We start from the raw sequence: 14,032 nt of genomic DNA, 5'->3' as shown, positions 1-14,032 counted from the left end.
CGGATCGGTTCCTGAAATTTCTCCGGTCTAGATAGTAGAAAGGGTTAGCTAGAGGAAGGAACACGGTAGTCGGTTGATGGGGTGCCGCAGGTTGGTTTCGAGCGCGAGGGTTGGAGAGAAGGGCGCGAACGGGCTAGACAGTAAAGTTCCTTCTTTGTCGGATGGGCGCGGTGAATAGCGTGCGGAGGCAGACGGACGGGTTAAATTTGCATGGACGCTTGTCTGCGTTTCCAATTTCACGCATGCACACATCCAGCAGTACCGATAATAAACGGCGCCAGTTTTGGCATAAATCAAGGCCACAAATCCTGCCGCGCCTTCGTCAGTTGGGAGAGCCAGTGGCCCCCTTCAGGATATATTCGCGACTCGTTCGCGCACGATCCTCACCACCCTCCCCTCTGCTTTTCCCTTTCTATCATTTTTTTGTCCGTTCCTTTCTCCCTTGCTCTTCATCGACAGACGGATTAATCCAACATGGAGAGCTAAACAAGCAGAAAGTACGCTTACCTGCCGTCGTTCCGGCGGGAGAGAGGAAATATCTGTAGAATTTCACTCTCGGTCCCGTCCAGTAATCCCCGGTAGGCCGTTTGAACTGGACGTTTGAATGGCGCGGCTTATTAAGATCCATGTTTTTCGTGGCAGCTTGACCGGCCTCTGCCCCATGCGAGTTTTCGAATCGCGAGCAAAAGAGCGTCAGCTTGATAGTGTTTGAAGTATTATGCATTGTTAGTCCGGATTATGTATTTCGAGTTTTCGACGATTGCGATTCGTTCTTTCTTCCACCTAACCTTGTCCCACTCTCTGCCATTTCATAGTTTCCTTTTTGTTGTCGCCAATTTCCCATTATTTTTTTCCCTTGTTAGTTTTAATTAACGACTCGATCCCTTAACGGATTGATACGGCATGACACGGATTTTAAATGGTTTTCCAGGGGAAAACCGAGCGAGCAATTAACGCAGTCCGTTGCCAGATTATCCGAAAGTAGTTTAGGTAATCGCTTCTGTCCTCGCCGTGTTTCGTAGGAATCGTTTGTCTGCAAGTTAACCGCGGAATTTTGCCCAAGCTCTAACTCGACGTTAGATCGCCAGAGATCTGTCTGGGTTTTCGTTTCTATAAGATTTAAAAATTACTCGCAACTACTCGCTGATCGTCTTAACTAGAGCGTTGTCCATAACGTTATATCGTTTCATCGAGTGCATTGGTTGTTACGAGGAGAGTATCGATTAATTGATAGTCGCTAATAGAAAAGAGAGGTAGTTGATTCGTCGTCGTCGATGGTGTGTAATTAAATAAACATTCGAATCAATTCCCGTGCATTTACGAAACGGCCACAAAATTTGCAACGTTCGCCCACTATATGTAGTGTCATCCTGTATTTCAAGCGACTCGGTATTTACTGGGCAAGCAGAATTTTCGCGGTTACCATATCAATGGATGGGTACAATACGCGGCCTCTCATTAACGTTTTATGATGATCCAGCCGCTTCGAAATGTCCCAGTCGTCGCACAGTAATAAATCCTCCCGTCACCATTAACATTAAAAGAAATAAGCGTGCGATACATCTTCCTGTTATACATCTACACAGGCTCGCATTATAACTACGATATTCAAATCGGGCTGATTGCGTGCCGGCATTTTGTATTCGTGCCGTGTACAAACTTAGTTACCGAGGGATCAGTTCCGGCGAAGATGGCGATTGGGGTGGAACGTAGTTTGGACGTGCTTTGAACGACGTCTAATTTCTTTAGGTCGTGATAACAAAGATCTTTTTTATCGCGGCCGGGGATTCGTCTTTTCGTCGAGCTAATGCGTTTCGAATAGTTTCTTCCTTAGCGATTCAACGATATTTAGATTATTATTCCAAGAATGGCTGCTATTCATCCCACGTCGAATCACAACGTGACGCGAATAAGCAACGTTGAGACACATGAACATATTTGCGAGACAATCATTTAATCCAATCGTTAATCCAGTCGTTAATCCAATCCAAATTTTTGGACTAAACGAGGTTATAATTATTATAATTATGTCTTGTACGCATAAACGACAATTGATCGTGGTTAGAAGCAAGCACTCTCCGCGCTTGTTTATGGTGAAATATCGATGATTTATCGGAAACATCCGACCTGTAAAAGTTGGATTGAAATAGAAATTGTTCTCCAAGAAACTTGTAATACATTATAAGAACGATGATTTTGTTTCCTTGCCTAAGGCTTCGTATACGCAACAAAGTAAGCAGGAACAGATAACTAAATACTCGTTTGGAAATGTTAAATAAAAATCTGTTCTCTTTAATATAATTTTTCTGAAAAGCAGCGGTATCCGGTATTTTCTTTTGCTTAGGAAGTTGATACGACAAAGTTTCATATTCTCTCATGATATCTTGCAGTGTGTACAGACGAGAAAGGAAAACCCTTTTGTCTCCACGGGTTTCTTTTTACACCAGAAGGCTCGAGGTAGGATTAATTCCGAGATAAAATTTGTTCCCGGCTATTCTACTACGCTTCTTAATTAAATCTCGCAATTTCTTAAATTATAAGGCCAAAAGCTCCCGCTTGTACGAAAGATCAATTTCAAAATGCGGAAACGCGCGTGTCTCTAAATGCTGAATGTTCACTCCAAACGGGAGTGTTTTCGTTGCACTGGCTGATTACACCCCATGGGGCAAGAACATCTCCAATTGCAATTCGGTTCGGTGGCGTATCGTGCGTCGTTGCGAGCTGTGTGCTTCATAAAATTTTAACTTCCATTCCTTCCGTTCTTCCTCGATACTTGGCCGATAACAGAGACCCCCGACGCGTGTACTCAGGCGCAATGTACTTTTCTGACGGAACCGGAACTTAAAACAGTTGCCCCCATAACAATTTGCCGAGTTACTCGGAGAACGCTACGTATGACGTGAAATTTTTCTAACTTTCCACTAAGCACGTTTCCCTGCGTTCTCCAGCAGAAAAGGCGAACGACTGGCTGCGCTCCCAACTTTTTCTAATAAAGAATTTACCGCGCACGCTGCACAGCGACTTCAATTTTTCGGAATTCCACGCTGGACTCGGTGCCGGTCTACAATTTCATGGATTCGCTTAAAAATCGTGTTTTCGGACATTGGACGAGGAAAAATAGACTCCCGCTACAATATCACGACGTCTATCTACAGGGTAAGGTAGACTATTATTGGATCTTTTCCTGTAAGACGTCGTCGGGGGCCTTAACTAGGTTTGTGGTCCCACGATCGCTAATGTACGTCTAAATAGGGAAGCTTAACCTGTAGCCCTCTAGACGGTGTCTTACAGGCACGTTTCAAGAGACGTGACACAAGTCACTAATAGGATTATTTAATTAGGAATCAGATAGGATGGCTGCAACTACATACACTGTAGAGAAAGAGCACTTAATTTTCTTTCGGGAGCGATTAATAATCGAGGAGTGGAAATATAAACGAAATTGCGCTTTGTCCCATTTGACACGCGGTCGGATTTACTATAGGGTCTCGTATAAATTGTTAAGTCGGTTGCGTTCGTAGTCTGGGACAATTAAACGTCTAATTTTCGGTGGATGTCGGGCGCACAAGGTATTACGGTGATTCGAGCACAACTACCCCCAGCTACTGACATACACGCCGCAACCTTGGTGGATGACGAACACGCTGCTGGGAAGTGACAGTAGCTAATTAATTAATATCAAATGTAACTCCCTCCGCAACGGTATTCTATCCGCCATACCGCTTGTTACACTGCACGGCATTTGATACAGCCGGTGATTAAGCGCGCAGACGGAAAATCCTAACTGGTTCGCAGTTGGTGTACACGTAAACTCAATTCCAGAGAAATTGCAAAGTTATGGGGATACTTTGATGCTAGGTGTTTATTAGATGCCTTAATCGCTGTATTAACCCGTAATCAGCATCGCAGAGTCACGAATGGCCACGGTAGTTTGGCTTGTTTAATTATACCTTGTTTTCCTTAACTCTGCAATTTTGTACACAGTTATTCGCAATTGAACATTTGATATACGCGATTGTTTATTTTGTCGACGATTCTTATCGCGCGAGGCATAGCATATAGATGGAACCGAAGTAGTCGAAAATTAAAAATAGTCGGATCTTTTCCAGGACGACTCAAAGATACACATTGGGAGTTAACATCCTTGCGTGGAATTCGCGTTCGAAAATTGCCACGTCGCCTGTTTTGCATACTGTTATTCGGGATCCGTAGCCACTGGGAATTTAAAGTCTTTCGAGCGCACTCACATTGTAACTTAAATATTTGAAGAGTATTTGGTGGAAAAATATTTGACATCGGTGGATGTGTATCGCAGATTTTAGTCAGTGTCTGCGGTGGGCAAACAGCCGACATGTTGTAACAATTATTCAGGGTTAATTCGATAAATCGTTCCGATAAACGGAAAACGTGTTTCCTGTAAATTGCAAGACGATCGATGAAAGCCCATAATCTTGATTGTGTGTTAACCCTGCTTTTTTTGTATCGATAGCATATCAAACAACAATTGAACGATTATTCTCTTCCATAAAAGCTTTTTTCATGAAATATTTCAAAAATACAGAGGTCGAACGAAAAATAATGCTTTCAGTTTTGTAGTTCATCGCTTGTTGCTAGTACTGACGCGTTGCAAGCGTTGCTGACACAAGTAAAGCAATGAAACTACTGGATATTATAACGACTATTTCAATTTGAATATTTTAGATATTTTTACATATTCCCTACATTCCAATTTCTCCTATAATTTTCGTATCTTTAATCTTTCCCGCGAACTCACAGCAGGTTTAAAAGAATGCCAGCACTATTTGTATCCGCGTGCAGAATGTCGGCTCGCAACACGCGCGAATTTAAGAACCTACACTATAATTAGTCTAGGCGTGAGAACGAGAGGTTTCGGGCTGCCGGTTAAACAGGCTATTAGCAGCAGCTGTTACGTGACATCGGCGCGTCTTGGACAGTATTTGATGTCGTGGCTTATATGCTCGTGTGCTCTTCTTCTCCTTCGTGCTCTCTCTTTTTCTCCTCTTTCTCTCTCTTCCCTTTCCTCTCTTTTCTAACTCCTTTGGTAGCCTCGTGCAAAATCCTCGGCATCTCCGGTTCTTTGCTTCTCCTCTACATCGCATGCATCCTCCGGAGGCTGTAGCCGCAGTCTGATTAACTTGGTATGAAATTATCCAGCGACTTGGCCCCACTCCTTTCCGCCTTTACCCACCAAACAACAAACCATCCCCTTTCCATCCCTTTCTATCGCTCTCCGACCTAGCTTCGTAACAGTTTCACACCCTATAGTCGAGCTATCCATTCACTCAGCTGTTTGGCAGGCTCGGGCATACCGTAGCGGTTGCTTGTCCGATGCAAGGCACTGCAGTTGCAGCTACAATTCCTGTGTGTATCGGTAAGGAGAGGCTAGATAGAGAATGAAAGGAAGGGGAGAGAGCGAGAGGCGAAATAGAGAGGTAGCTAGTAACAGCTAACTGTATGTACGACCTGGTGGCTCCCGCGTGCGGTAATAGCGGTGGCTACGGTGTACCAGTCAAATGCATACCGTATTGATTTTAATATCTACGCCACGAAGGTACAGGCGATTATGAGACGCGAAGAGCTGGCGAAAACCACGCTGGATAACGATCTATGTAACTGTGTTTCGCCATATTGTCTGAAAGCATAGTCCTTTATACACATTGTCGATACGGGGGAAAAAGGACTGCAAAAAAATCTACAGAGCTGTATGCGACTCTTTCCTTTTTGTACGGCGATATTAGCCCCTTTTTAGGTATAGAGGCCAAGGAACATTTTAATACTACTATATCGATCCTCGTAAGGGAGGAGAATAAATTTCAGCGACACGTGGTCGTTAAAATTTAAAGTGGAATCGCGATCGTAATCCAACGCAGCGGCGTAAGGGTTAACACCAAAATTAAGAAAGCTGTCAAATTGCTTCGTAGAAATTTTATAGATCCACTAAGAGAGAAAGCGTTCAAAGCTTCCGAGAGAGAGAGAGAGAAACCTATTAAAATCTTCTCTTCTTTCATCCCGATCTTAAAACAATAGACATAGACACGGAAATATCGAGAATCCAAGCTCTTTGAACGCTAAAATTCGGATACCATCGTCGTGTCGTACAATCTCTCTTCCCTCATCTCGCGTCTCACATGAAACGCGGAATGCTCATGTTGCGATAGCCGTCGTTTAATCCATCGAAGGGTGGTCTGAAGTAGAGGGGAGATAGGTGTGAACCGGTGACAGCAGAACGTTACAAAGGGGTGCACGTACACCGAAGGACGCCGATACGTTACCGAACCGTGCAGGGGAGATGACGCTTTTACAACAGCCATAAACGCCTCGCGTCGGTGAGACATCGCGTCGGTGAGAGGGCACCTGTGGCTGATGCACGACGCGGCGTTGCCGCAAAGTCTGCCGCTTTGCGTACGCTCCACCGACGCGTTAAGGATCTATGGAAATTTCTTGGCTGCGGTGCAGGCGGCGGCGGCCACACCAACGTCGGCGGGCGGCCATTGGCCTCCCGACCGCGGTGAAAATGCTTCCCCCTCTCTCTCTCTCTCACTCTCTAGCCTTTCCATGTATTCGGAACACGGTGTTAAGGATACGAGGCGCTGTTTTAACTCAATTTTCCGATACTATCCAAAGGAGAGGGGCAATTTGGACGGGCCACCGTAGCAGAAACGCGGTTAACAGGGGTGATGTTAAAATTGTACTTCAACGTTTAATTGCACCCTTAGACCGTTCTGAATGTGGGCTAACGAGTAGCCGGAAGTACAATAGTTGCCGGAGAACACGTCGCGGTCGGAATTAATCTGATTTGCTTGGGAAAAGGAGGAGCTCTGCAGGGGGTGGGCAGGGGGTAAGTCGTAGTCGGAGAATTTAATGAGAATTAATCGAGCTGGAGTATTAGACGATTGATGAAGACAATGCGGGCGACTGTTGAACGTTCCTTAACTTCTAACGTGTCTCTGCGTACGTCGTTGAGCACGTAAACGATGGGTGAAACGCGCGATTTCTGACAGACAGGAATTTATAGTTGCTCGCGAGGAATCCGTTAATGGGGATTTAGCCTCCGCTGCATCGAAATAATGCTTGTCTTTGAAATATAATTAACGGACGGTAACTCGAGCCGGAGGAACACACGCCGTGTCTTGTAACGACCTATTGAACGCGGCGTCGGCTATTTTGCTCTACTTTCTGGCACACCCACGCGGATTTAGGCACGGAATTTTGTCTAATAATACGAAGATGGTAAAACAGGAGGTCTAGTTTTCGAACGAATAAATTCTCCAACCGGGATTTTACTAGACAGCATTTCTATGTATCCCTTTACGAGTCGTTTCATTTAATCGTAAGTGCGCATATAACTTGGCGCAACTTCTTGCCTTAGGTGCCAGTACTTTCGAGACCATCATAAACGCTTTTGTTCGTGTAGGTAATATCGCGAAGCTACTCGCCCTTTGTAAAATATTCTTACGCTCGAGTAAATGAACTTCAATGATCATCCGTTTCGATATCGCCCGACTTGAAAAATATCAAAAGGAAATTGAAATTGATTTTAAAATGCTATCCTTTCTCTTTCTTCTTTCGTACATTATATATCATTTTATTTTTTCGATTAACTCGCAATACCTAAGATCAAGCTACGCTATTACTATTTAGCGATTGTCGCGTTGCGATGGTAAAAGTCAATCGAATAAACCGGTTGGAAATGTTTCAAACGCAACAATGGCGAAGTTTATAACCGGCAACCGTATGTATCCGGGCGAATCGGCTACGTCACGATGAGCACACGATAAAACCAATGTTGACAACGTGTTTGCAGTTTTATGGGGTGTCGGCTAAATGCAACCCGGTGTACAGACCTTAATAACTCTCGCGTGATACGAGAATAGAAATACGCCGTAGATTTACTGGTGCGCAAAGTATTCCCATTCTCTATAAATGACGAGGAGGCGTGCGCCAGAAATTACATCAGTTCAATTGAATCGTTTAACGGTCAAAGCGTAGAAAAAATTTCATCATTCCAGTATTAATACTACATATTATTGTCCGGCAATATAATACTTTTATTAGGTATAGTTGGTGGAAAGAATATAACGAGATTGTAAAATTAATCAGAAACTAAGGTAGAAGTACCGAATATGACACGAAGGTGGAAGTGTGATCTGAGGTAATTTGAGGATAATTTGGTATGATTTGGCAACTCGATAATAAAATGATTTCATAATTTGGAGGATATCGTCCAAGAATCTATATAAGGAGTTATTAACGAGGTTAATTATGACTATTATACGAGCCCATAATCGCAAGAATTTCTTTGAATAAATCATAGACGGTATTACTAGTGACGGTTTAAAAATATGTTAAGGTGCGATAACAGATGCGACATCTGAAAATAGGAAAAGTTGTGAATAAACTCTGGGTTATCCAAGATAATTATGATAATTAGCCAGTAAGACAGTAATTAGGTGGAAAAGGGTATTTCCATCATTCTTACCTCTGTCACTACTGATCTATGATGTTACGAAATTCTAAAATTATGGTTTAAAAGTAGAAGACCTTAATCTCTGTAACATATTGGTATTTTCGTATTTTTAACAATATTTTTGTATAAAATATTTTTATAATTATAATCATAATTATATATCAATTATTTATTCAATAACGTATTAAATAACTTACTAAGTAATTATTTATATTTTATAATTATCATTTTTTATATAAAACATTGTACTCAATCTAATAATTCGCAACATTTTCGAGGGGGTTGCTGTTTATGCTCTTTGATCAATCGACTTTCGGATTGGCTTGGTATCTGTTTTCACCATGAGATCTCTCTATAAAATATCACCGCGAAATATATAAAAACATCTTACATTAAGCTTACTCTGTGCTATTAAGTTTAAGCAGCTTCCAGCGCATCGCGGCAAAGCTATGGCGCTAATAGGCGTACTCGCCTTGTAACTATACTTCAACAGGGTGAAACAGGAATTTTGATTCACTATTTTTAACGTTCCATTGTTATTTTTGCACCCCATCAACCATCTTTGCCACTTATTTTCTTGTTATCGAGTTACACCGAATTTTTGGCTTCATAGCGTATTAACAACGTCGGTTAATCGACTAATCGGTTAATCGGTTAATACGATCTTGCCCAAAAAGCTGTTCAATTAAAAATTTATATCGCTACAACGTAGCAAAGGATGTTAAGTATTTTAAAAATTTTCCGCACGATATCAATGACAAAACGAAAGGCTTTCATATTTATTGCGTACAGTTGTAACTTAAAATTAAGCGGCTGGTGATTTTATGTGGAGTTAATTCTATGGTTCTCTGATTACAGAATCGATTCTGTTGACGATATCAAGGATTCTCTTTAAGACGTCGATTGAGGCTGTACGAGCATCTTAGCTGTGCATGTCCGAGTTTGGTGATTCACTGGTGAGTTTGCTGTCCTCAAATCGTATTTGCGATCTATTTCCATATCTATATCGGTGAATAATCGTCATCGTGGTTAAAGCGTTTTATACAGATGAAAGAAATTTTTCGAAAAAAAAAAAAGAGGAAAAGGTTGAAATAACAAATTCCTATCGATTCGATGTTAAATTGAATTTTGGACGCGTGTGCTATCTTCCTTTGTACTTTATGATCCGCAATAAATGTCTGAAACGATGTACGGAGTCGGTACGTTTTTAGCTCGCGATGCTGCATTACATAGTTCTCTGAGCCTGGTAAACGTAAACAAGGAATCGTATGTTTGCTTATCATTACAGTTAATACATTATTATCGATTCTTGGAATAGTACACGCAGGAAATTTTTCTTCTTCGATATTAAACTTTATTAAAATTTTCCGACGTCTTACGACATTTGCCCACGATGATGATATATACTTTTTTTTTATTAATTATGTTATTATTAGAAGTTATAGCTGTGAACGTGTGTCAGAAAGTTACGTAAAGCTGTAAAGCGCTCCAAATAAAGATTTAGGTTAATTTCAAGGATTATCAAAGAAGCGGGGAAATTGAAAGTACGAAAATAACGCGGTGATTTTACGCTAGCCACTTGAGCGCGATCAACAAGCGGAAAAGTTGAGCGCCGAGAGGAAAAAGCACTGCTTAAAATTCAAACGTAAAAGCGGCCGAGCACAAAGCAAGGGAGCTGAGCGCCCACTGATTCGTGAACGATGATCAGGGAAACGACAGAAGAGTTTAGGGTTATAAAATGGACTTTATGATTCGAGATACGCATTCGTGTGCGATAGTAAACGCTTTATTACTACATCAAAGGGAACAGTTTACGAAAATTGGTCACGCTCGTGATATCTCGCACATCGTAACGCATTAATATCGTATCATAGAATATTTCGTTTATATCTGCTCGTAACTGCGATTTATTATTTGCATTTGATACATAGCGTCGTGGTTAATGTGTATTTAGCTCTGTAACGTATTTACCAATTGTAGCGATTCGTGTTGCACAGATTTTCTCTACGACGACACCTAAAGTAGATGTAAAGTGGGCGTAAAATCGGCATTATCAACGAAAGAATTAATATTTACAATCATTTGTATACTTGCGATCGTACAAAATATTTTTAATTCGTCGCTTAAAAAAAAAAAAGAAAATGAAGCAAAATATTAATTTAACCGAGTTGTAACGATAAGTCGCCGCGCCGGTTTGTTAATATAGCGATCGCCATCGGTGTAAAAATTCATTTTCAAGTGACAAAAGTTTGGCGCGAAAGTTAACGTCGACGAGTAATGAAAGAAGAACAAGTGGAAACTTTTTTATGGCGAATTTAACTTTAGTGCGGGTAAGTCGGGAGGGGGTTGGGAATTGCGATGGACAGGTAGGAAGGGGGATCGAGTATTGGATTACGATGGAATGATTGCGCTCTTAATTAAAAGTGGGGTGGAACAAGGCCACGCGCGTTCCGACCGAACGGATTAACTTGCTAAATCCGTGTTATGGTCTTATTGTCAGGCTGCTTCATAAAACAAGATGTGTTACCTTGGCGTTAATTCACCGGTTAAAATATTCATGGTGTTTGTTCGTCGGCATTCGGTGAACACCCGTCATTCGTTCGTAGTCAAGGGGGAAGAGCGACAGCTCTACGCGTGAAACCTAATTTCAAGTGCGACGGTAAGTCTCCATGAACGTAACTTGACTTAATGTAAGCCGAGTATTATTATTGCTTTAATACCCTTATTTATATTCATCTCCTGAGACATGGGAGTGCACGCAAAAGGTGACTAGTAACGCGACCCTCCCTTCGTCGTCGCGACAAAAAGCTTGGGAATTTTGGCAGATTATACGGGGAACAGAGGAACGTTGGTTTTTAGTGTTTGCCTCTATCCTGGAAATTGCGCGTGAAATTGTAATAGGCGACAGTTGAATTTTAAATATCGTCGAGGTACGTACACGTTATACGTCCATTGGAGGTAAAGATCAATTGGTGGAAAACGAACTCGTCCACGAGTTAAGAGTTTTTGCGATAAAATTTCTATTAAATGATCTATAAAATTCGCGTTGAAATTGCTTCGTTTCGCTGAACTTATACGACGAAATCCGATTTACCCCCGATAGAATTACGCGAATAAAGTTCGAGTCTCGTTGGACAACGTATTTCATCAACGATCGCAATTAACCGCATCACGACAGCCAGGTGTAAGGAAAAAAGTTGGTGAGAAAGCGTAAAACTGTAAAAGTTGTCAGGCCGGAGCGAAGTTACTGCTATCAGCGAAAAGGGGTAAACGCTTCAGCCCAGTTGGCTAACGCGCCGAGAGAAATCGATGGTTAATGGACAAAGTTGACACCGTTACAACATCCCGAAACTGCTTCGGGAAACTACCGACATTCGTTTCACTTAGGCTGCCTTGCTCGGTTCTCCATCCTCCGCCACACCGTTTCACCCCGCCTGTTTCCAGGTCTCTCTGTATTATCCGATACCCTCGCCTGTGCTCATTCGTTGAACCGTCGCGTCGACGGTTCCACGTTTCGGTGGTTCCACTGGTTTATGGGACAGAATGAAGCGGAGGTCAGCCTGATCTTATAGATTTTTTCGGCGTTATTTAATGGTTATTGGCTGGCGATGAAAGTCTTTTAATAGAAACGATGGATCGTCAAGCTCGGACATGGGAAAACTGTTAAAAATCTGGTACTTGGCCAGGATTCGAGGGCACTTTTAGAAGATGATCGTACGTTCTTGAAACTTGGAACTAAAAACGTCTTCTGCTACCGACACATATGTTGCGATCGTTCAATTATTCAAATAACGCTGCTGTTGCCTCAGTTTTAGCGTGTTCGACAAAATAATTAAAACAACCGGTGGGTAGCCTTAGTTTAGCAGCTGTTTATTTTTCAAATGGATTTACGATTCCCCGTTTTTGAGTCTATAAACTTCGGAAGAGGAGTTTGATCGCTTGACTCGGTACAATACAGAAGGGACGAATAATTTAACTACTTTTCGAACTGAGACGATTTTAGAATTATTTATTGCGTATATAAATTTAAATATATACGTTTCATTTATATATAGAAGAAAGATTGAAAAAACCAAGATCAATGAAAAATTCAATAAAATTGTGAATCGGTCGTCGATTCCATCCCGATGCTATGAAATAGTAACTTTAATTTGTCGATTTAAGGATAGGAGGTGATCGTAGTTGGCATGACGCGGCGGTCTTGAAAAGGGCGGGTTATACGCCGGAGAAAGCAATCAAGAGTCAGTAAATTTTCGGGGAACGGAACCCCCTAACGACAAGTCAATCTTGATGAGTAAAACGGTTTCGACCATCATCAGGCTGTTAGATTAACGGGCCGCGTAGTCTGGAACTTCATATTACGTTTCCGGGCATGTTTGTTTCCTCCCGTGCCTCTCGTTTCCGACGATGTACTGCCTGTCCAGACCTCCGCGTGGCGATTTGTCGCAGCTAAATGCAATTGTCCCCTTATTTCTTCGATAATTGCGAAATCGGTTGATGAAACTGGCTGGATACACGCGGAACATCGAGTTACTTTGGCTTGTTTCTGTTCGTGTGAATCATGCCCGTGGTCGCGTACACATCTAGATAGACTAAAGGAGCGATCAAAAAGGGAAGAGTATTAATCGTCGATCGGCACTGTATGGAAAACCGAGCAATCGGGCGTGTGTCGAGCACTTTCAGATTGAAACCCGAGGTCGAAACAGCCTCTTTCATTTTCGCGTTAAGCGCGGCGCGACGCTTTGCTTCCGATAAAGCAAGACGATTCCTTTTTTTCCTTCTACTTCGATCGGAGTGTGAAATAGGAGAATAAATAGTAATCACTCGTTGGTCATTTGTTCGTAGGTTATTTGTCGGTAGAGACCACGGAATAGAATTGAAATTCCTTGTGTGGTATAGCGAGATATTGAAGATTTATATTTCTTCCTTTTATAGGTTTTCTTTTTATAGGTTTGAATGTGAATGCGCGAATAAAATGGCAATCGTACGTTCTTGATTTTCTTTTTCTTTTTTTTTCTTTTAGATAATTTCTTGCAGCAGGTATTAGAAGTACATCATTTTTTTTTCTTTTTAAATTAAGAAGTCGTTATATTACTCTGTTAAAATTATTCCATTAAAATTGGCAAGTTCATTTCGATTATTGCAGGTAAACGAAACTATCGCGTGCCAGTTTCCTCTTTACGCCGGCCTAACGAAGCGGTCGTATGTTTCAGCTCGTTAAAACTCTTCCGGGCGTAACCGCGTAAACGAATTTTTAATTTCCCTCCTTAACGAATTTAATAAACTCGCGCAATGGTAAGAGGTCAAGATGGTGGAAAATCTGCGACTCGAAAACAAATTTCATTGGAAGTAATTGAGCAATCAGTTTTAATCAATCTCCCGTCGAATCAAAGTCCCGCATCTCGGCCGAATCTCGCGTGATGGCCGGCTACAGGCAAGACGTAAAATTAAATAAGCTCCGGCTGAATCACCGTGGAAGCGATTGTATCGCTTCCGTAGTGGGCTTGATCTCCTCTATTTTCCTCTTAGACACTTAGCTGGCGA

General features: G+C 41.9%; 1 protein-coding gene across 6 annotated transcripts in view; it reads left to right on the top strand.

Moving 5' to 3' along the window:
• The window catches only part of LOC117160816 (uncharacterized), a 246,742-nt gene that overhangs the window by 47,451 nt on the left and 185,259 nt on the right, over positions 1-14,032 (top strand). For 5 of the 6 annotated variants that reach the window (XM_033341844.2, XM_076623192.1, XM_033341843.2 and 2 more), the window contains one exon: positions 9,347-9,444. The exons of the other annotated variant lie outside the window; for it this stretch is intronic. The gene's annotated coding sequence lies outside the window, so the exon portion shown is untranslated. The remainder of the gene's footprint in view (positions 1-9,346; positions 9,445-14,032) is intronic. 6 annotated transcript variants of the gene reach the window in all.

The sequence above is a fragment of the Bombus vancouverensis genome, chromosome 12, assembly GCF_051014615.1.
Source record: "Bombus vancouverensis nearcticus chromosome 12, iyBomVanc1_principal, whole genome shotgun sequence".
Taxonomy (NCBI): Eukaryota; Metazoa; Arthropoda; class Insecta; order Hymenoptera; family Apidae; genus Bombus; species Bombus vancouverensis.
Note: the sequence above shows the minus strand (reverse complement) of the source record. Positions and strands in the feature narration are given on the sequence as shown.